Below are 23538 nucleotides of genomic sequence, written 5' to 3' on the forward strand. Positions count from 1 at the left end.
TCCATTGTGGTGAACCCCAACTATTTCTATTAGTAAGGGCTTCATCCCCTCAACCCCCAGCGTTGCAAAAACATGTACACAATTTTGTAATCAAATGTGCGGCTCATTGATGTTGCACTTCGCAGTTATATTCTATAGGATGTCTTGAGTTTTGGGTATTTACCTTGTGTTTACAGAACAGGACTTCTGAAGCATCACTTTTCATTTAGAAACAGCTCCACAGGATAACATTTAAAATGTATTATTTACTTTGCATGTGCTTCACTAGGAAGTGTTTTAGTGTTCACGATCTGAGACCTTACAAATTCAAGCACTAGGTGTGTGATTCTTCCTCTTAAAACAGCTGAAAAGGGAAAATGATGCAAATTTGATTTGACCTGATTTGTGAAAACAAAATATTCACATGATAAGGAAGGACTCATTCTTTCTACCATTTTCAATAAAATGTAAATATGTAAGTTTTTTTCTTGCTACAAGAAAGCTTTGGACAGAGTTCTCAGCTCCTTACCTACCTGAAAAAGTGTAGCGCCCACAAGGATTACAGTTCAAGTGGCCGCACAGGAGTGACTGGCATAGGAGTAGTAATGCTGGTTGTTGGTGCTTCAGTGTTAGAGAGGGCAGCCTTTATTGTAGCATTAATTTGTGTAGTGTCTGAGAGCTGCATGTTCCAGGGTAGTATTATTTTGCTCTGCATGATATATGTATGGTAAATGCTGTTGTGAAGAATGTTCTAGAGCTAGCCAGAGCCGAAGCGCATATGACGTCATCAATAGAATGTTGGCGCTGAGGGAGTGAGAGAGAATGTGAGGCAGTTGAAAAGAGGATACAGGAGTCAAGCAGAGAAGAGGCGACAGATATATATGGAGGTAACCTTGGTAGAGGCCTACATTTAGATGGTGCCTGGTTTATATTAGCTGGTTTAATGTTAGCTTACAATTTAAGACTCACCTGGGGCCTCCCTAAGGCTTCCGGTTCTCGAATCTCGATGAGTCCGATGTTTTCACTGAAACAGTCTCCCTTCCGGAGCAGGATTGTGGCAGAAAAGAGGTGGTCTCATAGGTGGATTTGGAGTGGTTTTTTTTCAATATAGCGTGAACTCGACTCGGAGGTATTAGAGCGCTTTACATTGGAACAAGTTGCGTTACCGACAGACACATTAGTTTTGTTGGGCACAGGAATGTTAAGTGATTCGCGCCCAGAAAAAGAGGATGTGGAGCAGGGGCGCAACCAGATCCAGAGTTCGGGGAGAAGGGGGGGGGGGGGCGTAGCTAGAGCTTGTGGCGCCCGGGGCTACCCTTCAGATTGCCGCCCCCCTGGGGGGGTGCTGGGGAAAAAGGAAGGCGAGCACCTGAAAGAGGTCCGAGAGACAAATAGTATCACCGCTAATAGTTACCTCGATCATGCAAGTTACCTGCACATGCATGACAAGGCCCAGGGCTAGACAGCCCCCGTCCCCAAAACAGTGCCGCCTGGGGCGGACCGCCCCCACCTAGCTACACCGCTGAAGGAAAAGCAGAAGGAAACCCAAAACTTACATCAGTTCTACCTACCCTGTTTGTGACATCTCACTCATAACATCACAGCTTGTGCAAGACCCTTGTCCCCTATCTACCCTGTCCATAATCTCAGCAATGTCTGGAGACCGGTCCACTACACTGGGTTTGACCATGATTCCCCTGGCAGCACCTTCAGGATACTACAGGTAAGTCCAATGCACCTGATCGCTAAATTAACTTGAGTTCTGCATTTGGGGCAGTACCAGCCCTGCAGTGGAAGACTTCTAACTCCACCCACACCCCCCATGAGAGCTCAGTAGAAGCCATCCCACGTGCCCCTCCTAGTAGAGAGCAGTGGAGCCATCCACTGCCCCAGCCGCAGAAGAACTACATACCCTGACCCCCCATCCCAGGAGAGAGCAGTGTAACCATTCTACTCCTCCCTCCCACCAAACAGAGAGCATTCAACACCAACTCAGTGTCGCCTATGGTCACCACAGTATAGTAGTGTGAGTTTTTAAAGACTGTAAGTGCTCTGAAAGCATTTCAATAAGCTGGAGTGTTAGGCCAGAGATCGCAGTAGAATGTGAAAAATGCAGTGTTTACCTACCCAGGCCAAAAGGGGGATCTGACCCGTGGCCCATCGTAGAGACAGCCTTGACCCTGCACCTGTCACTAGAGACAGCCCCATGCCTGCAAAAAATATGTCAAAATCTATAGAAATATTTTCATATTTTTGTGGGGGGGAAAGGGTATACTAGGAGGGGACAACCCACAGAATCTGCAGAAGGAGCCGTGGCAATGTATACTAATAACAGTTTAGTTTCCCAATGTAATATTAAAATGAATTGCACCCAAGGTGCCTTGTTTCAATATTCCTGAAAGTAATTGAATGTGAGTCCTGATATCACGGTATGTGCCTGTCCTCACAAACATCTCTCGCTAGCACGTGAGTAATGCCAAGGTCTCTGCAACTTCATATCGCCCGCGCTCTTTTTGTGTGTGTTTCTAAGAACACACAGGTGTTGCTTGCCACATTCACTCTTCAGCTGTAAATGTCCACTTCAGCACAGGCTTACTTTGCTGAGCTGACGCTGTAATAAAAAACAAGCACTGGCAAAGAGATAAAGGTCTTGCTTATGAGAGCTATTGCTTTGGCAATGCTTTGTAGCCATACTGTACAGCAGTGCAGATGCTTTGCAGTGTGGCTAAAACTAATTTTAACTGGCCCTAATACACAGCCAGGGCTAATGCACTTTTACCCGATACTGCCCCTTAAACTATCCCAACCATCAGATATCCCAATCTTCCCTCACACTGTCCCCTTCTACCTTCAGTCTAGCACTTCTATGCTCAAATTATCCCTCCCCTTTCAACCTAACCTCCTTCATCCAAACTGCACCAAAACAACCTCTCCAACACCAAAACTACCCCATTTTCTCGCTACCCCATACTTTTAGACTACCCCTCCACTCAAACTACATCCTATTGTCAAATAACTCTTCCTACAGTCAGAGTATCTACACTTACTACCTTCTAGAACAAAGTCACCCCTTCAAACAAACTACCCCCACCTTCATGCGAGCCCCACCTTCAAACTACCCCTCCAATGCAGAAACTACCTCCAGTTGTAAACTAGTCCCTTCCAACTTCCTCCCCAGCACCGAAGCTACCCTATATTTTGTCACATGCCTCCTGACCTCTAAATATTTCCAACTTTCAAACTGTACCCACCTCCTACCTTCTACTCCTATACTCAGTCTCCCAGTATCAACTTTCCCTGCCAACTCAGCATGACCCATTTTACTTGAGCAAATCTTCGATGTCACAATGTCTGCCTCAATACCCCATGCCCCTTCCCTTTCACTATACCAAGGATTTCTAGAACTTGTCTTATTTACTGATATTGCAATTCATCCTCTCTCATCTTACATTTTATTATTCCATAAATTAATAATATGTAATATGCCATTCCCACCTTCAAAACACTGATTCTTCTCAAACTACAGAGCCTCCTGCTCTACTAACGCATCTCATTCTTATACGGATGATGAAAATGCCACAATATTTGAACGTTATGCAAAGTAAAAATATGGAAACTGCCCTGTGCAACACGCAACAGAAAATACACAAAGAGCTTTAAAAGTCTACAGAATTTCTGCGAGATCATCGATTTTATACGCTTTGCTCCTTGTGGCCGGCAGGCATTGGAAGAACAGAAGCTTGAGGAAAGAGGGGTGAGTGAGGAGAGGGTTAGAATCTGTGTCATGCAAAGCGCACGCATAGGGTAGGGCATCCACTGTACAGAGCAGGTTTTTTTTTCGTTACAATCTGTTACACCAGAAGGCAAACAGATAGGGTTAATGAATTACCGGCACCCCTACTCACCACCTTACCTGCGGCACAGTGGACACACTTCAAGGAAACGGGTCCTATCCGGGGGTGTTAGGCAGCACCATAGCTGATTCACCCACCTTCATCTGGGAGTGGTGGTAGGGGTGCAGAAATCCATCCCAAACCCTGCACGGCTACATCTCGAAATATCGGGAGGGTCCATGTGCCTCTGTCCAAGCTAAAGAGAGTCCCTCCTACTACGTAACTACTGTAAATGGTCCCAGATCTATGACATTACGATTACCAAATGTGGAGTCTTCTGTCCTTCTTTGCTCCTTTTTATGTATGCTGTTTTCATCTCCCCCCGTGGGTAGCTGCCCTGAAGGAGCATTCTCTGCGACAAGTGCTATAGCTGGGCTGGTGTATTTAGCATTAGAGAAATTATAAAGTGCAATCTGACCCTTCTCCTACGGTAATTTCAGTGTGTCCGGTTTTCTCTAAGGACGTGTGGTGTCCCAGAGAAAAGTCGTAATCAACTTATTTAGGCGTCGGAAAACAAAGCTGTGGGAGCAGACTCATCTTCTCCTGAAATCTGTATAGACATCTGGGTAGTATGATACTTTTACAAACCGCCACCCTACCCGTAATGGGATGGTCTTCTCGAGGCCCTGAAGGAGGCTAGGTCGTCCACCGGGGTGTGTCACATATATCCACAAGTATTTCAGTGATTTTGTCTGCCACTGTCATCATTCCTAGGTCAGGTGCATCCTCCTCACACACGCCCACCAGGACCCCCATTCGGATAGACTCGATTTTGGACAGTAAGTGGTAAAGCCCAACACCTGCCAAAATTTCTTTGAGAGGTGCAATAAACAGCACCAAGCGACTTGGATCCCACGCCCTCTCCCTGGCGTCACCGGAAGAAGTGGGCTAACGTGGTGCGTGCGTGCGTGCAGGCAGCAATGTTTGCTTTTTGCAAGCAGGTCACGAGACCAGCGCTTGCACTTCAAACGGCGGCTGCGCTGCACTGGCCCGTTGCGCGCCCTTTATAATTTATTTGGGTGCACAGACTGACTGTAGTGTCAGTGAGTGTCCCAAAATAAATTATAAAGGGCGCGCAACGGGCCAGTGCAGCGCAGCCGCCGCCGCCCTTAAAACAGTGCCGCCCGGGGCGGACCGCCCCCCTCGGCCCCCCCTAGCTACGCCGGTGGTTGGGAGGGGGAGAGGCTAACAGTTAGAACAATTGGGGCGAGGCTATCTTCAGAGATAAATCGAAGTCACTTCTGGGATCCCCTTCAATTTTCTGGTACAATACCTGATATGGAGTGCCATTATTTTCAATGCTATGTGGCCAATCATACATTTTAAGTGCACTGGGCAGTAATGGTGGGCTTAGCATAACACAATTTAATAACTCTTGGAGTGCGGGAGGGTTTTCCCTCAAGGCATTTTAGAAAAATGATAACAAATGGTGCTTTGTTGTATGACATATGAAGCAAATAGACTTGGTAGGTTGCGGAATTTCAAGTTCTGGTTCCTGGGTCAAATAGCAGTTATTGATGCTTTCTGTCATACACTTTTGTAAAATACAATGCTTGGAAAATATTTGGGGGGACACCACCAAATTAAGCTCACTGGTCAAGCACAATTTTGTACTTATTATTATGTTCATACTATATTTACAAGTACACGCTACCAACACATTTGCAGGACAGATGTTAGTACCTGGATGAAATGTCTTTCAGTCAAGGGGGAGAAGCCCTCTTATCTGGGCTCAATATCACATAGAATGTTTAATCTGTATTTCTGTGGTTCCTAATGATGACACGAGCACTTTGATCTACGCAGCGCGACCTGAAATGTTTTAAAGCTTCCTGTGTATTGATTTTAATAATTCACGGACACGAGCACTTTGATCTTCGCAGCGCGACCTGAAATGTTTTAAAGCTTCCTGTGTATTGATTTTAATAATTCACGGATGCACTTTTTCCTTCTTTTTAAAACTGTATATTGTAACTCTGCCTCACCCTAATCTTGCTGCTCACTTCTCGCCTCTGCAGCCCCGTTCCACCGCAAGCGCTAGGCATGATTGTCGTGGAGGGTGCAGGGCGGTACCTTCTTCCGGGTTCCCTCCCGGTGCTGGGCTTTGATTGGGCTTTGATTGGGCGAGTGTTGAAGAACCGGGTTATTGAAGACGCGGCGGCGCCAGGGGCACGCCCAAAGTCTTCGGGTATCACCTGTCTTAGAACACAGAGACACGGAATCTTCTTGGTGACGTCAGAGATCGAATTTATTGGCTGCAGCCAGTAACAGAAGTCCTAGAAGTCAACACGGTATGAGTTCTCAGGAGACTGCTCAATTTTACAAAGCAAGCCTTTTTATGCCAAAAATCACATTCCAGACAAATACCTTACATTTACAGACTGTCCAATCACATTCATCCAGATCAGAGGTATCGCATGACAGTAAAACTCACTTTTCAGTTGCCCAGCCCATGATCAATTATTGGTCGAACCCAACATTCTTCATCAGACAGGTTGAACGGACCCATAATAAAAACGGGCGTATCCCCATCGTAAATAGACCATAAAGAAAGGAGCAGAAACAGGTGTGAGTAAGATAAGACATATTTGTGTGCAATAAAGGTTTATGATGTCCTGTGCTTTGATCCTCAATCTTGATCAGCTACTGAGAAAGGAACTGGCCTAACAAGTTTGGCTTCAGGCAAAAGGGTCAGTTTGCTCAGGTCATTCAGAAGTCAGCTAAAAGTGTACGTGTGCTAAAGACTCGTTCGGCCGTAGTCATCAGCCTATGTGAGGGCAAGCACAAAATGGCTGCCATACACAAAATGGAACCCAAGGGTTCAGAACGAATCCCTAAATACGTAGTGAAGCCATCGGTGTAACGCGGCGAAAACACTCATGCTTGCCGTACTAACTGGTTATGGTTCGCTAATATCAAATTCGTAGCGAAACCATGACCTTTATGAAACGGGTTCAGGATTCACGGAACCTCAGACCCTCCTATTGCCCTTACATAGGCAATAACCTACACTCACGTCAATCTGAGTCCAGGTCTATATTCATCAGATCATCAGATGTTGCTGAAGCATAATCCTATTACTTAGTACCTCCCTTGGGACAGGGCTACTTGCACACGTAGTAGCACAGAGGCCACATATAGCAGGAGCGCACTGCACACAAAGACAGAACAGGAAAAGAATCGCTAAAGCCATCCCAATGATTATCAGAATCTTCCATCCCCAAGTGGATAACATTTCCCAGAACCATCCCATCAACGACCAATCTCCTTTATCCGCGTGTATAGATTCAGAGATCTTATGTAACTTGGAAATGGCCTGGTATACTGTCGGAGCATTGTCTGGAATGAAAACGCAACAGCTCGATTGGATCAGTTTACATACCCCTCCTCTATCTGCAAGTATGACATCTAACGCAACTCTGTTCTGGAGAGTCATAAGACGCCATTACCTTGCAGACAAAGATGACCCTGATGGGGTACGATCCAAATTGGAGAAGATCTTTTCGCTCGCTGGTTCTCAATCAGACTAACTCCATATCCAGTCACGTTCCATCCAATATACGCTAGTGTCTCATCTCTCGGGATTGTCTCATAGGAACTAACTCCTCTAATCATATCGACTATACCCTTAACTAGAGCACTATTCTTTGGATTGTCCTTCACAGAACGTAGGGGGTAGACTTCACGAGCATATATGAACATCGTTCTGTATGCCCACACAGAACCATTATAGCTGAATGGCAGGACCAGGTAAGGAATACCCTTATCAGTAGTATGAGGCATGAGACCACACACCCAATAGTTAGTCGTGTTCACTACTAGTTGGTGTTGGTGCAGAAGCTGAACAAAGGAGTTATTAACGAATTCCAATCTTCTAATGGATTCATGTTCAGGCAGAGGATGAAAAGAATGCGAAGAAACAGTAGAAGAAGGTATGGGCTGTGTAGTGGGTGCAAACGTCACTTGAAAAGAGAATATAATATATCCCAATAAAAACATCATCAAGCTAAGTAACATAAAAAGACATAATATTAAAAAACACTTTCTACTCATAATTCGAAACATTTTGCTCTTAAAACTCAATTCTTCAACAGGTTTCTCCATCTTGAAAAACTCCATCCTCTAACCGTGCTGTTCGCGACTGTTGGTTCTTCCTGTGCTAAGGAATGCGTCTGTCAGTCCAGGGAATGCCCTAGGACCAACCAGAACCTCGACCTTGTGTCTTCGGCTTGCACTCCCAAGTCTTTGCACCGCGACCTTACAGCTGAACCCGGATGGCGGTTCGAAAAACAAAAATCGGTCAAAACAGTTTCTCAGATGGGAGATCTGGATTTAAAAAATAGCAAAAAGGAAAATTTCTTATTTTATTTGCCCCATGACTCTTGGTCGCAAATTATAACGGCCTTTATCAGGCAATGTCTGGTCGCGGAATAAAAGTTCAGGCTCAGTAGTGTCCACTCGAACTGACGGGGACACAGCTTCTTGCAGAAGATCGTCGCTTTCACGCTCAGAACTTGTCCCAATTAAACGTGCATCGCTAAAGGGCAGAAAACGAGGCACAGTGTCAGTTTCCGAATCAGGAATACCCTCCTGGACCCACCGGTCGTACGGCAGAGGCGAGGGAACCCTCTTACAATGTACGCTGTGGATCCAGTTCTTCTTTCCTTGCACTCGCACTGCAGATCGCGTAGATAATAGCACCAAGTAGGGACCAGTCCAACGGGGCTGATCGTTCTTTGTCCGCTGAAAATTCTTTATCAGTACCCAGGTGCCAGGATCGATGGCGTGTCCTGGATCTTCAGAAGCCTGAGGCAATGTATTATGAACCTGTTGGTGTAACACATGCAATTTAGCCGTCAAATCATACAGATAGTCAAGCAATACAGGGTGGTCAATCTCGCTGAATTTCGTCGGCCTCGGCACTCCCCATATGTTTGCCGGGCGACCAAAAATTATTTCATAGGGACTAAGTCCCACTCGAGAATGTACAGTCATCCTAGTTGACAAGAGTGCTAATGGCAACGCGTCAGGCCATTTAAGACCAGAGCTCACCTGTATCTTGGCAAGTTTTAACTTAAGAGTGCCATTATAACACTCCACTAGACCAGCTGATTGTGGGTGATTTGCAGCGTGGAACTTTTGTCGGATTCCTAAACCATCACACACTATTTTCATCACTTGACCCACAAATTCACTCCCATTGTCACTCCAGACCATTCTTGGCAAACCATACCTAGCGAAAAACTCCTTAACAAGGGCTTTAGCTGTGGACAAGGCAGTATTATCTTTTAGGGGATATGCTTCTACCCGGATGTATGATGTTACAACGCAGGCTATTACAACGCCTGCCTTTACAACGCGGTTTTTACATCGCATACCATTACAACGCATAGCGCTTTTGGGTGTTGGATAGTGAATAGTTTAATTTACTATTCCAACTCCAGTCCCCGTGGACACTAGGGAAGGTTATTGGATAGTAAATTAACCTATTCCCTATCCTAGAGCGCCCCCAGCGCAATGCGTTGTAATAGTTTGCGTTGTAATGACCGCGTTGTAATGGTAGAGCGTTGTAAAAGTTTTGTTGTAAGTGATGTTTACCGCTTCTACCCATCTCGAAAAGGCGCAAACCACCACGAGTACGTATTTCAGGTTGTTGCATCTCTCCATATGGATAAAATCTAATTGCAAAACCTCAAACGGATACGTCGGAGGCGCAAAATGACCAGCTGGAGTTGGAGTTCCCTTACCAGGATTGTACATCAGACAAACCATACAATTCTTGACCACATTATCTGCACACGTAGGAATTCCAGCATTTTGCCATACCGGAGCCAACAACTTACAAATTCCTTTCACACTGATATGAGCCATTCCATGCGCCATCGTAACCACTGCAAGCACGTACGCATCGGGTAACAACCATCGCTGATGCTCTGACAACTCAATCCAACAACCATTCGCATCCAATTTACCCGTACTCTCTCTCCATACGCTCAACTCTCTCTCTGTAGCTTCAGCTTGAATAGACTTCACGCTTTCTATCGTATCCTCACACATTCCAACATCACCAATCCATCTTGCAGGGCCTGAGACATACATTCGACTCATCACATCTCTCGCCACATCTTTCGCGACTTCATCTGCAAACGCGTTACCGCGACCAACATCATCGGTAACCTTCTTGTGTGCACTGCATTTTACAATCGCAACTTGCAACTGCAAGGTAAGTGACTCAAGAAGCTCGTTCACTAACTGACCATTCTGAATCTTCGTTCCATGAGACGTGAGGAACCCACATTCCTTCCACGAGCGTCCAAAACTATGAGCCACACCAAACGCATACTGGCTGTCGGTATATATGTTCACTCTCTTCCCTTTCGATAATACACACGCTCTCGTAAGTGCAATCAACTCTGCTGCTTGAGCTGAATTATGTGGGATACGTGCAGCTTCAACTGTGGTGTATTTACTATGGGTACTGTATCGATGCCCCTATTTCTGACCCTTGTCTGGTTAATAATTAACTAGCAGCCATTAAACTGCACAGAAACCCGTTGTCTGATTAGCCACACAACGGCACAGAAGCCCGTTATCTGATTAGGTCGTAACGCATGCCATCTCATTAGGCAAGCACTATTCCTCCAGCCCCCTAATAGGCATACGGTGTTCGCAAAACAAATCAAACCTACCACGACCTGGGAAATCCCCACAGCCATTGTTTTGATTTAGCCGAGAACTTCAGTAAAGAATGTGCGAACGATCAGTTCGTATGACATCCTTATTGACGTATTTATGTCCATCCTTACGTCAATCCCGGCACCTTTCAGGTATAAATAATACCGACATTGCCTTAAGCAAACACACGAGGTGGTGACAAGATTGGAGCAGCGAGACTTGCCGAGGAGCCCAGCTGACAGCGAAGCCCACAGACGCTGCCCCTCCTTTCTGACGCGCTGAGAGAGAGACGCTGCCTTTTCTCCTGCCGAGAAATCCAGCTCCGGCGCTTCCAAGCCGCCCTTGCGGGCAGCTGGAATATCAAGACCTGAGATAGAGATACCAGCCCTCCAGCCTTCTAAACTCCCAGGTACTGAACTGAATAATCCTTTGTAGAGAATTCTTGAAGCAGACCCTTGGCAAAGCAAACTTAACTTAAACTGCTACTTATCTACTTCCGCCCACGTATTAGGCTTAGGTCAGGTACATTGGGGTAGGCGTAGTTAGAAGCACCAGTTGAGTACGATTAGTCAATGTATATATGTATGTATCTATTTTATCCATTTTAAGTATCATATGGCTAAGAAACCATATCAATGCTTTTACAGTATTATTTTATAATTCTGTTATTACTGTATGCACTTTACTTAACAATAAATATTGCAATAATAGCGATTCATTTCTCTTGTATGAGAAAAGAGACTGATCAATAAATAACATCCTTTTATTGAACACGCCCGTCTCTTCCTTTTCTCTACAATCTGGTGAAACTAAGAATGCACTGAACTGACTGAGTAAAATAAGTTGTCTTTTGTTTTCACACGACTCTAGAGATACACTCTTGATTAGGGGAGAGCAAAGTTGTCATGTTCTATGGTTGTCAGAAACTAAATCCCTTCTTGTCTATCCAGGGAGGTTAAACTCCTCCTTGTCTATTCGAGAAAGTTTCTAGTGGAGTAGTGTGGCTCACTGGTTAGAGGTGGCAGGCCTGAGAGCAGAAGTCAGCCTGGGACCAGGGTTCAATTCCCGACGCGGCAGGGTCGTGGACCTTGGTCAGCGGACTCGATAATTCTCGCTTCGGTGCTTACTCTAATCAGGGGTTCCACTCGGCAACTCTGGGCATTAGCTTGCCTAATCTCCACAATGGCCCCACCAATTCCGGGGATGCCTGGCTCCACCTTGGGGACTCCCAGCAAGGGACCATCCCACAGGGAAAGCCAGGACGGGTTCCCCAGAGTTATACAGCGCCGGGACGCCCCATTGCTGGGGCAGCTGTGCGCTTTACAAGTATTTTACATTTACATTTAGTGAACTCTGAGCTAGCTGGCACACACATAACTTTAAGTCTAATATCGACAGTAGAAGACCTAGTTAACCTCTGTCCTACGTCTATACTGTTGAAGATATTATTCCAATGCGCAGAGCCTATTGGGATAATAGGAACTACACTACATGGTGCCCAACTGTTTGGATAGGCGATAAATCTAACGTAAGACATTAGAGTAACTCAGTCGTGCTTTTTCACACAGACCCCTTTTCCCCATAATACTCCAAAGACGTCTGGAGTGGGTGAAAGGTTATATCCGCCAAACTTAGTAGGAGGAGACTCCTATGTATGGTTCTTGGTTTATTCAACGTTGAAGGATACACTGTTCCAAAATATTGTGCATCTAATCTTTGTTTCCATAGAAACCTGATCTGCAAATAAATAAAATAACTTTCTTGACATTAGAATGTCACAAGCTGAAGAAGAAGAAAGGGAGACAGCTAGAATAGCAGCTCAACTCCTAGCTGCTGACAATAGTCTCCTACAGCAAGACCCGGAGGCAATACTCATCCCGGTCAACATAAGGAAATCTATAACTTTAAAACTTATAGAAAATGGGCTGACACCGAGAGGTGGTACAGTCATATTCGTAATTGAGGCACACGAATATCGGCAGACAGAGGTATTCTATTCATTGATAAACTTTCCAGCAGCAAACGCTGTAACAAAGGACTTCCACTATTACAAAATAGAGGAACCTCCTAATGAGTACACTCCTTTCGAGGAGGTGGAAATACCACTCAAATACCAAGAGCACCTGCTCTGGTTTAATGGCGCCCTAAAACATAATAATCACATCACCAGGCTCGGTCCACTAGGTAGACCAGGAGCAACGTGGCCGGTCCTAGCCGGATACACACCACATCCAGACATTGAAGAAATGCCTGCACCAGATCTTTTAGCACAGCTAAAACAATTAATTAAAATACATAGACAATTAGTCCAATATGTAATGCGTACTTCAACAGTCCAACCAGCTATTAAAATTCCACAGCTGATCCCTCACCAGGGGAACACAAATAAAATTACACCACAGAACATACAGTCATGTCTAGGTAAAGTACCCGCAAAACGGGAACAAATTCCATTCTGGTTAGCACAAAAAATCACTCAAATAGAGGCGGTATTTCCAGATACCACCCCGGTTGAGAAACACAGGATTCTGACTATCTGTCTTCCACTGGGAATCGCACCACATGTGGAGGACTGTGACACTTGGGGTACAGTCTTTGCTTCCATTTACACAAAAATACATGGTGTTCCATCCATGTCAGTAATACCAGATGTGCTAAAACAAATTCAAGATGAATACGGTCCAGAACCTGCTTTAACTCTTGGTATGAAATTACTAAAAGACTTCAAGCAGGTCTCGGCAATATTATTAGCAAATATAAAGGGAGAAGCAGCAAATGTGGCGATCCGCCAGAGGTTTAAAGAGACAGATATAGTAGACCAACCATTTGAAATTGCCAGAATCATAGAAAAATCCTATGAAGAACTAGGAAGAGATAGTTTGGGTGGAATACCGGTGAAACCCCAACTTATTGAAAAACCTGAAAAAGTATTTATTAAAAATAATCTGAACACTCACAAAAAGAGCTGGGATGGAAATAAACAATCCACTCCTAAAGAAAAAGATTCCAGTCCAGAGGAAGGTCTCCTCGGCGGAGAGAAAGATCTCCGGACCAAGGACACAAGTCTCCCCAGAGGGAGCCCTCTGAGAAAAAATACAACCTTAGAAATAGGGATAATCTGAAGAAACCTGATAGATATCAAGATATTGATACACGTCCCTCTCAATCTTTTCAGACTTCCTCGCAGAAATCGGAAAGAACACAGGGAAGAGCACGTCAAGTCCAAAGACAAGGAACCTGCTCATCAAAATAAAAAATTACAGTTTCCAAAAAAGAAGGTAGCCAGTATTAAAGTAATCAACCATGCCGAGAATACTGAGGACACAGCTGAAAAACGGAGAATGGGCTCAGACAATGCTAGACAGCGCAGCAGAAGTGAGCATAGCTCGCAAGATCCTTATGAATCATCTGGAGACAGTGGACACGAATGAATACATTCAGGTGGAAACTGCAGATACCAGAGTTAGCAAACCTCATAAAATATATGAAATAACATTGCGTATAGAAGGGGATAAGACTAGGAAAATAAGGGGTCTCTTTTGGGATAATCTCTCCAAGGGCTATGATATCCTTCTAGCTGAAAGAGACTGGCCACCAGAGTTTGTCAGGGAGTGCCCTCATGGCGAAGAAATAATTATGCCTGCCTTCTCAAATCATATTCCAATTCATAAAAAATATACACTTGCAAGAAAGTGGGCAGTTGCCCAAGCTCCTGCATTATATAAAAACCATGTGGGATGGGATGAGGACTCTCCTCCTTACAAAATCCAGTTAAAATCACAACCTACTGCTCAGAGGCAGTACCCAATTAAGCAAGAAGCTAAAAAACGGGTAAAAGAGATCCTAGATCAACTTGAATACCAGGGGGTGATTGAAACCTGCACCTCACAAATGAATAATCCTTTGTTTCCTGTCTCCAAACCAGACAATTCATATCGTCTTGTTTTGGACTACAGACATCTTAACTCATGTTGCAAAACCTTTGCAGTGCAAAATTTGCATAGTGCTGCACTAATGAATAACATAGTGCGCAAAAAATACAAAACAACATTAGACATCTCTAATGGATTCTTCTGTCAAAATATAGCACCAGAGAGCAGATATTTGACCGCGTTCTCAATAAATGGCGCGCAAAAAAATTTCTGTTGTTTGCCCCAGGGGTTCAAGCCCAGGATTATTCTCAGCAAGAGTAACAGAGTTACTACAAATATATGATGATGAGGCATTATCTTATGTCGATGACATCTATCTAACAGATGATGACTTGGATACTCACTTGAAGAGAGTGAACACCATAATACTTGGGTTCGCAGCAGAGGGTTACAAATTCAACTTTAAAAAGTCAAGAATTGCCCATCTAACTGTCCTGTTTTTAGGATATGAACTATCAAGTGAAGGCAAGAGCCTGGCTGACAATTTCCTAGAGAAATGTGCTGTAATCCAAGCACCTAGAACACTAAAAAACATACAATCAATTCTAGGTTTCCTAAATTTCGGAAGAACTTACATTATAAATTATGCAGAGAGACTTAAACCTCTCTATGATCTTATAAAACCAGATTTTAAAAGAATCAATTGGACTCAAAAACACACAGAAATTTTGAGGTCTTTACAAACAGATATGTTAGTTAAAACAAAATTACAAACACGTGACAACACACGCAACCTTGTGATTCGAGTCATCCCAGGAAGATGCGGATTCACATACCTGACCTCTAATGAGGGAGAGAAGGTACCAATTGCATACAAATCACACTTGTACACAGAAGCTGAAAAAAGGTTCAGCATTAAGGAAAACATCGTTCATGCGGTTCAAACAGCTGTAGCAAAGGAAAAATACCAAGCCGACGGTAGACAGGTTACAGTCAGAACAGCAGAATCAGCTTTTGAGGCATTAACAACACCATGTAATTTACCGACAACGGCACTGAATCCAGAATGGATACAATGGGTAAATTCTGTTGCTACAGACAAAGTAAAATACTATTTTGACCCGGAAATGAAAGAATTAAAATATCTAGAATATGAGAGAGAATACCCTCTGCCAATCGACATTCTGCCTTTACGACAATACGACAATACGCCTGTGTAATATATACAGACGGTCATGCTCAACCCTCAGTTTGGGGAGAGCTGGCTTACAACGCCACATGCGAAATTGTAAAAGAAGTGTGGCGCGGAGGTAAATTAAGACCTCTACTTACAAAAACACACTCAGTGGGAAATAATTCAGAACAACAAACTGAAATAATAGCGTTAAAAATGGCACTAGATAATGCCAATCGCGAATTCCCGACACTTATTGTGTGCGATTCGTATTACTGCGTCAGATCATACAATAACGACTTACAGAAATGGATTCAAAACGGTTACAAAGATGACACAGGTGCAACAATAAAGCAAAAAGTGCTTTGGGAACAAGTAGTTCTTTTACAGAAAGAACTACCAAAAACTCACGTGATACATTCACTGAGTCATCAGCGTGATGGCGTTCACGTTGCAGGGAATTCATTGGCTGAGACAGCCACAGCGGTAGCAACTAAATCGGCTTCCGTAGCTACAAAAAAGCGTGCAGTAAAACACATTGACGGGGAAACAATGCTGGCGGTAAAAACGTCATCAAAAGGCGACTGCTCAGCGCTACCGATCAATTACCCACTCAATTATACATACATAATCGATGCAAACTCCGTTCCTTTTGCTCGAATCCCTGGAGTGGGGGATAGAGTAATTCCAAACATGAACAGGAGAGGCTTGTTAATAGCAGACGCACATATGGGTGAGGGTCTCAGACACCTTAAGCTAAAAGATTCTCTGGAAGAATTACAATCAGTGTTCTGGTGGCCAGGCATGAGCCTGCATCATCACATTTTTGTAAAAAACTGCCCAGACTGCAATAGAGATCGCAGTGGCGAGAGAAACGGTTTAATATCATGGCGTTTCACACCAGAAAGTATCAAATCAAAAATAGAATAAAAACCCAGTATGAATAATGCGTCACATTAACATGTAAAGACTACTTTCACTTATATAGTAGACCCCAACTTTCGGCTGACGTCGGAACTGTTATACAAAGATTTGCGAGTCTAGAATGGCATATACGTTAGAAGCATGTTACGTTCTGACAAAATCTTTCCTTTAGCTCTAAAACAGCTTATGGGGGGTGCCTGGCCAGAATGGACATTGCATTGCGGGACTCTTCTCACTTCCTTCCTGAGGGAAACGGGATGGTGTAAAGAAAAAACCAAGGCATAAAGCAATCTATAACAGCAAAGATATTAGGTTCAGGAGTTGGGTGGGTCAAACATTTAATAAGTGTCCAACGTAGTCTAAATAACCTGCCAAGAAATTCTCTGAAAGGACTCAGTCCGTACGAACTATTGTTTGGGACTAGAATGTTAATCCAGGACTTAGATAGTCAGACTTCAGTGGTTAAAGAAAAATGCTTTGATATCAAAGATCGCTTGGCTATTTTACAGGACTTAAATGAAACAAGAAAAGACCTGAGCAACATAAAGTTGAAACAGCAGCCAACAACCACTGAAGAAAAACCACCTGTCCCAGCAAGGCCTGTCTGGATTCCAAAAGTCGGGGATCTGGTCAGAGAGAAGATTGCGGTAAAGAAGGAATTTGGGCCTTCTTACAGAAAAGCAGTTCCTGTCTTGTCTGTCAACGGGACAAGATCAGTAGTGCTACCGCCCCTTGCTGGTAAAAAGGAGAACCGAGTCATATCCATCGACCTGGTTAAACCACAATCATGTGGCCGATAACAAATAGTAGGCCAAGTGGACTCCCAAGAAGTAGCAGAACACCAACGTTTGCTACATCCACAGAGGTTCAAACTGAAAGACTGATCACATTTGGAAAATCTACAGTGAAACAACAAGGACTATGCAACAAAGCAATGGAACTTGAACCTCTTAAAACCCAAATAAAACCTTTTCATCAAGGAACAATAACCTACGATGATGTAACTACAGACTTTTCTAATGAAACAAAGCAAAAGCCAAAAGCAAGAAGTAATCCAGAAGCAATTGGAACAATTGACAGAACGGCATCCGGCTACTTCATCAACTTCGATGATTCTTCAGAAGAACAAAGCGAACCAGAAGTAAAGCCATCAACAAAAACTTTTAAAGACAAAGCAAAGGAACTTTTTCATCAACTAAAGAGAACCTATCTGACTTCTCCATGGATTGAAATTTGGGTGACATTAGGTGCATTTATCCTCATACTTTGGCTCATCATGGTACTATGCTTGGGACATTTCATTGAGGGAAAATATGCTACAATGGACACAGCAAGCCAGAAAATCAACTTGGTCCTTAAACCACACACATCTTCACACGTCAAGAAAAGAGAACTTTCTTCAGTGAACTTCACAGCCAATCCTATACCAGGCGGTGTAGCATGGGACAATACTGATTATGAAATCTATGGCCCGGTTGAAATCCTGAAGTATCCACACCAATTTAAGATCTCGTTAAGTGACTTTGTAAAACCAAGCACATTTGCTGATGATTGGGACTTTGAAAGTATTAATGATATGATGTCTGACCTAGTAATGTCTGCTAAATTTACAGAACATGATTATTTGCAGGGTTCGTCTAATTATGATCAAATGTTCTGCTATAACCACTATGGTAACCATTATCTCCATAAATCTGCACAACCTAGAAATGTTTTAAATTATAACCAATGGGAACATTGTGCTACTCCTCCAAAGGGTAGTTCTAAAACATTTTATGATAAATATTCATATTTTTCCGGGTTTAACACAAGTAATGCAGAAACATTTTATTTCAAATTGTCGAATAAGACAGGTATGAAGACCATGCTTACAAACACGAAATTGATATATTCAGATTCATTTTTTGAGCAAATGAATACATTTGGTTTTGATTTCTGGAACAATAACATTGAAACAAAAACTGTTTGGGGTACAAAAGATTGGCAAGTACAAGGTATAGAATCATTGTTCAGAGCCTGCATGATCCCAGAACAAATTATATTTTTGAATGACACTATTCAACAAACTACCTGTCTTGGCTTAGCCAAAATCAAAGACTTAAACAAACCGTCTATTCCAAAGCCAACAACGAACAGTAATAGCTCTATAGATGTTGAGATAGACGTGAACCATATTTTAAACCAAAACAGAACACATCCTGATTGGAAACAATGGTTGATCTGGCCCACAGACACTAATAACTGTCAAGACAGATTTCTGAACAAAATACAGGGGTTCAAATTGACCAGGCCAGACCCTAGATATTCCCAAAGACAACATCCAGGGATAGTAACTACTTACAGTGTGGGCAAGCTCTGCCTTCAATGGCTACAAACATCCACACTGGCAGAAATAAAGCAACACCTAACTTTACTTCAAGAGGGTGCTGACTTGCGTGATTTCATTATGGGACCACGCAAACAGCGTCAAAAACGTTTCATAGCGGCCTCTATATATGCAGCTTACAATGAAGTTTGGAAAGTAACTCAAATTGAGACAGCAGAAAAAATACGGGAAATTGACCGTATTAATTTGGAAAAATCACTTTCTGTTGTGGACAATGGGTTAATGACTCTGTCCTCCAGAATATATTCACTGGACAGTATTGTGTCTTCAGCAATCGATATAATATCGCAAGACTTACTGATGTTACAACACGGTCAGTCCCAATTGCGTTCTATTGTAAAACTTGGCTGGACGTTACAAAATCTGCGTTCAGGCTATGTGCCTTGGCGTTTAATCAACACAACGTCACTATTTAATATCTTTAACCTTACTGATAAACAAATCAGTTTGGCACAGAAGGGTACTGACTATACAATTCTGAGCATTGAAAAACTTGAGAGATTACTATTGACAATGTCAGAACGACCTGTCATTGAATGGATAATACATGGGATAATAAATATTCCGATAACAACTTTCCAGTTTCAATACTGCCAAAAATATATACAGGCAGGCCAGTATGAAAGGTTGGGTAAAGGATACATTAAGTCAACATGGAACTTGCCCTATACACACGCATGTGTTAGTAATAAAGGACAAAGTGTATTCCTTAGTGGCAATAATTGTGAAAGGTCACTAAGCGGTACACTTCTGTGTCAGGGTATTAGTTTGCATGGAGCATGTGAAGGGACTTCAAATAACCTTTCATGTCACCAGCTAGGCACACCTGCAACACAAATAGAACCCTTCTTTAGGAGACTCTCGAACGGGAGTTACATTCTAATTGTAGATCGCAGATGTTGCAGTCTGCTGCCCGGAAAACCTTATCTCATAACCGTGACTACGAAGGTCATGTGCTGTGAACGAGTATTGTTCCCAAACGATGCCCGAGACAGGGAGGCAAGGTTATGGCCCAGTTTGAAAATTTCTTCTATTCGAATTGATACTTTAAGCAGAATGAAGACAGTGCTCCTACAGACGCCAACCGTGTTAACGTCATCAAAAGAAACGTATGATCTCCAAGTTGCAAGGACAACTGCTGAGATTCATTCACTGTTATCAACCAATTCCCCCATACATTTCGCAGAAATACTGAGCGAAATCTTAAACATTTCTGATACAAGTGGAATCGAGAGTGTATTTAAGACAGTGTTTTCGGGAGCTTTAACCCCATTCAAAGCCATCCTAGGTATTTTTCCTGATTTTGTCCATTCCATCTTTGGCGGACTTCCTCTCCTTTTGGGACTAGTGGCATGAATCCTATTTTTGATCCTGTTACTTCGCTATGGCAAACCACGTCACAGACAAGACACCAGCGACAATGGAAGAAACAATCCGAGCTATTGGCTACCGGGACCGCATAACTAAAGTCCTTGGACTAGCACGGCTACGAGATTTGAACATGACTTGGTTTCTTTCATTCAGACCGATGTGGCAAAGTTGTGTTATGCCTGTATTAAGGTGCATGCTATGCGGCGAAGAATGCATGTTGGACACCTGTCTGACACTACAATCGGATGTGCCAATGGACGCAGAAACTCTGTTGGGTCCGGTAACGGCTCATGCATTGTACTGTCCCCAGCGGCTACCAATCCTGATGACGGCATTCGTGGAGGATTCACCACTACGATTGAAGAGTAGTGAAGTACGAGATGAAAGCAGCATCGATCAGGTACAACCTTCTGTCAGCTATGCTGATCGAAACATCAATGAAGGCAATCATGCTCATGAATGCATGGTAATAACTTTTTCCGAGTTAGTGGAACTTTCGCAAGAAGCTGTTGATAGTTTTTTCGACAGTCTCAATAATATGATGTTTTCACCAGAGCAGAAAGAATGACTTTGAGCAAACTAGCACACGGCGTTCCCTACACCCTGAATTTGGCCTTCAACTTTGAAAATAAAGCAATAAGAAATTTTCTCACCAGTTTTTACAGAGAGCGAGACATTTTTTTTTCTTTCTCCCCATCCATTTCCAAAAATATTTACGATTTTTTGGGACACTTATCTTCTGCTTAAAGTAAAACCATTCTTAGAGAACAAAATTTCTATTTTTAGCTACTCTAGAGACATTAGCTAACCTCTAGCATGTTCACAAGTATTCATGATTTTGTGATGAGATGGTCTCGACCTTTTTTTCTGTATTAAGAGCCATTTCATGTGTAATTTCCGCATTTCGTTCATACTGATTTAAAAATATGCGTATTAGATTTAGCATTATTATACTGCTTGAAGTGCATATAGTGACTATACTCATCTTTTCGTGTATTTGGCATTTCCAATTTTCAAAATGCATTTGATTGTATTTTGGGGTGGTTCGGTATACACATGCACTACTAGTATGTTTACTATGCCTAGACTTGTAAATATGGACATAGATTACGTGGAGTGGGTGTGGTGTATTTACTATGGGTACTGTATCGATCCCCCTATTTCTGACCCTTGTCTGGTTAATAATTAACTAGCAGCCATTAAACTGCACAGAAACCCGTTATCTGATTAGCCACACAACGGCACAGAAGCCCGTTATCTGATTAGGTCATAACGCATGCCATCTCATTAGGCAAGCACTATTCCTCCAGCCCCTTAATAGGCATACGGTGTTCTCAAAACAAATCAAACCTACCACGACCTGGGAAATCCCCACAGCCATTGTTTTGATTTAGCCGAGAACTTCAGTAAAGAATGTGCGAACGATCAGTTCGTATGACATCCTTATTGACGTATTTATGTCCATCCTTACGTCAATCCCGGCACCTTTCAGGTATAAATAATACCGACATTGCCTTAAGCAAACACACGAGGTGGTGACAAGATTGGAGCAGCGAGACTTGCCGAGGAGCCCAGCTGACAGCGAAGCCGACAGACGCTGCCCCTCCTTTCTGACGCGCTGAGAGAGAGACGCTGCCTTTTCTCCTGCCGAGAAATCCAGCTCCGGCGCTTCCAAGCCGCCCTTGCGGGCAGCTGGAATATCAAGACCTGAGATAGAGATACCAGCCCTCCAGCCTTCTAAACTCCCAGGTACTGAACTGAATAATACTTTGTAGAGAATTCTTGAAGCAGACCCTTGGCAAAGCAAACTTAACTTAAACTGCTACTTATCTACTCCCGCCCACGTATTAGGCTTAGGTCAGGTACATTGGGGTAGGCGTAGTTAGAAGCACCAGTTGAGTACGATTAGTCAATGTATATATGTATGTATCTATTTTATCCATTTTAAGTATCATATGGCTAAGAAACCATATCAATGCTTTTACAGTATTATTTTATAATTCTGTTATTACTGTATGCACTTTACTTAACAATAAGTATTGCAATAATAGCGATTCATTTCTCTTGTATGAGAAAAGAGACTGATCAATAAATAACATCTTTTTATTGAACACGCCCGTCTCTTCCTTTTCTCTACAATCTGGTGAAACTAAGAATGCACTGAACTGACTGAGTAAAATAAGTTGTCTTTTGTTTTCACACGACTCTAGAGATACACTCTTGATTAGGGGAGAGCAAAGTTGTCATGTTCTATGGTTGTCAGAAACTAAATCCCTTCTTGTCTATCCAGGGAGGTTAAACTCCTCCTTGTCTATTCGAGAAAGTTTCTAGTGAACTCTGAGCTAGCTGGCACACACATAACTTTAAGTCTAATATCGACAGTAGAAGACCTAGTTAACCTCTGTCCTACGTCTATACTATTGAAGATATTATTCCAATGCGCAGAGCCTATTGGGATAATAGGAACTACACTACACAACAATCGTATGCAAAGTCGTAACCGCATATGCCGCAGTCGTATCACCATTTGGAAGCTTGAAGCATGAATCATCCACCCATAAGGTACCATCACACTTCACAAGAGGAGTGTCCCTAAGATCTACTCTCCCTTTCGTTTCCTCTTCTGTCCTGAGAAAACAATCATGCTGTTCAGAAGCATCTGTCTCTATTGAAATCGGCAACAACGTAGCTGGATTCAACGTATTGCATCTCTTTATGTGCACATGACTCGCTAAAAGTGTCAACTCATAACCTGACAATCGAGCACTAGTTAAGTGCTGTGTCTTAGTCCTGTTTAACAAAGTGTCCACTGCATGTGGAACCATAACAATCAATGTATTATTCATCACCAAACCAGCAGACTGTCGAATAGAAACAGCTGCTGCCGCTGTGGCTCTCAAACAACTCGGCAACGCTCTAGCTACCAGATCCAAGGTCGACGAGAAATACGCACACTGACGTTGCTTATCGCCGAACTGTTATGTCAAAACTGACAACGCACATCCTTCTCTCTCGTGGACATAAAGCGTAAAGGGCTTACTGTAGTCGGGAGTACCCAACACAGGAGCCGAACACAATGCATCGCGCAATTCAGAAAAACTTGTCTGGCATTCATCGGTCCAAGGAATAGGATTCGGAGTATCCTTAACAGTAAGAACTATCAAAGGTTTCGCAAGAAGCGAAAAATTCAGAATCCACTGTCTGCAGTACGACGTAATACCCAGAAAAGCACGCACTTCTCTCTGTGTAATTGGCACACTCATT

General features: G+C 43.1%; 1 long non-coding RNA gene across 1 annotated transcript in view; it reads left to right on the forward strand.

The window, feature by feature from the left end:
- Nucleotides 1–808: 808 nt before the first annotated feature.
- Nucleotides 809–23538, forward strand: part of LOC144824492 (uncharacterized) — a 41055-nt gene continuing 18325 nt past the window's right edge. The window contains exon 1 of the long non-coding RNA XR_013608981.1: nucleotides 809–866. This is a non-coding gene — a long non-coding RNA (uncharacterized LOC144824492). The remainder of the gene's footprint in view (nucleotides 867–23538) is intronic.

Source organism: Lissotriton helveticus, chromosome 3_1 (assembly GCF_964261635.1).
Source record: "Lissotriton helveticus chromosome 3_1, aLisHel1.1, whole genome shotgun sequence".
In the NCBI taxonomy this organism is placed as follows: Eukaryota; Metazoa; Chordata; class Amphibia; order Caudata; family Salamandridae; genus Lissotriton; species Lissotriton helveticus.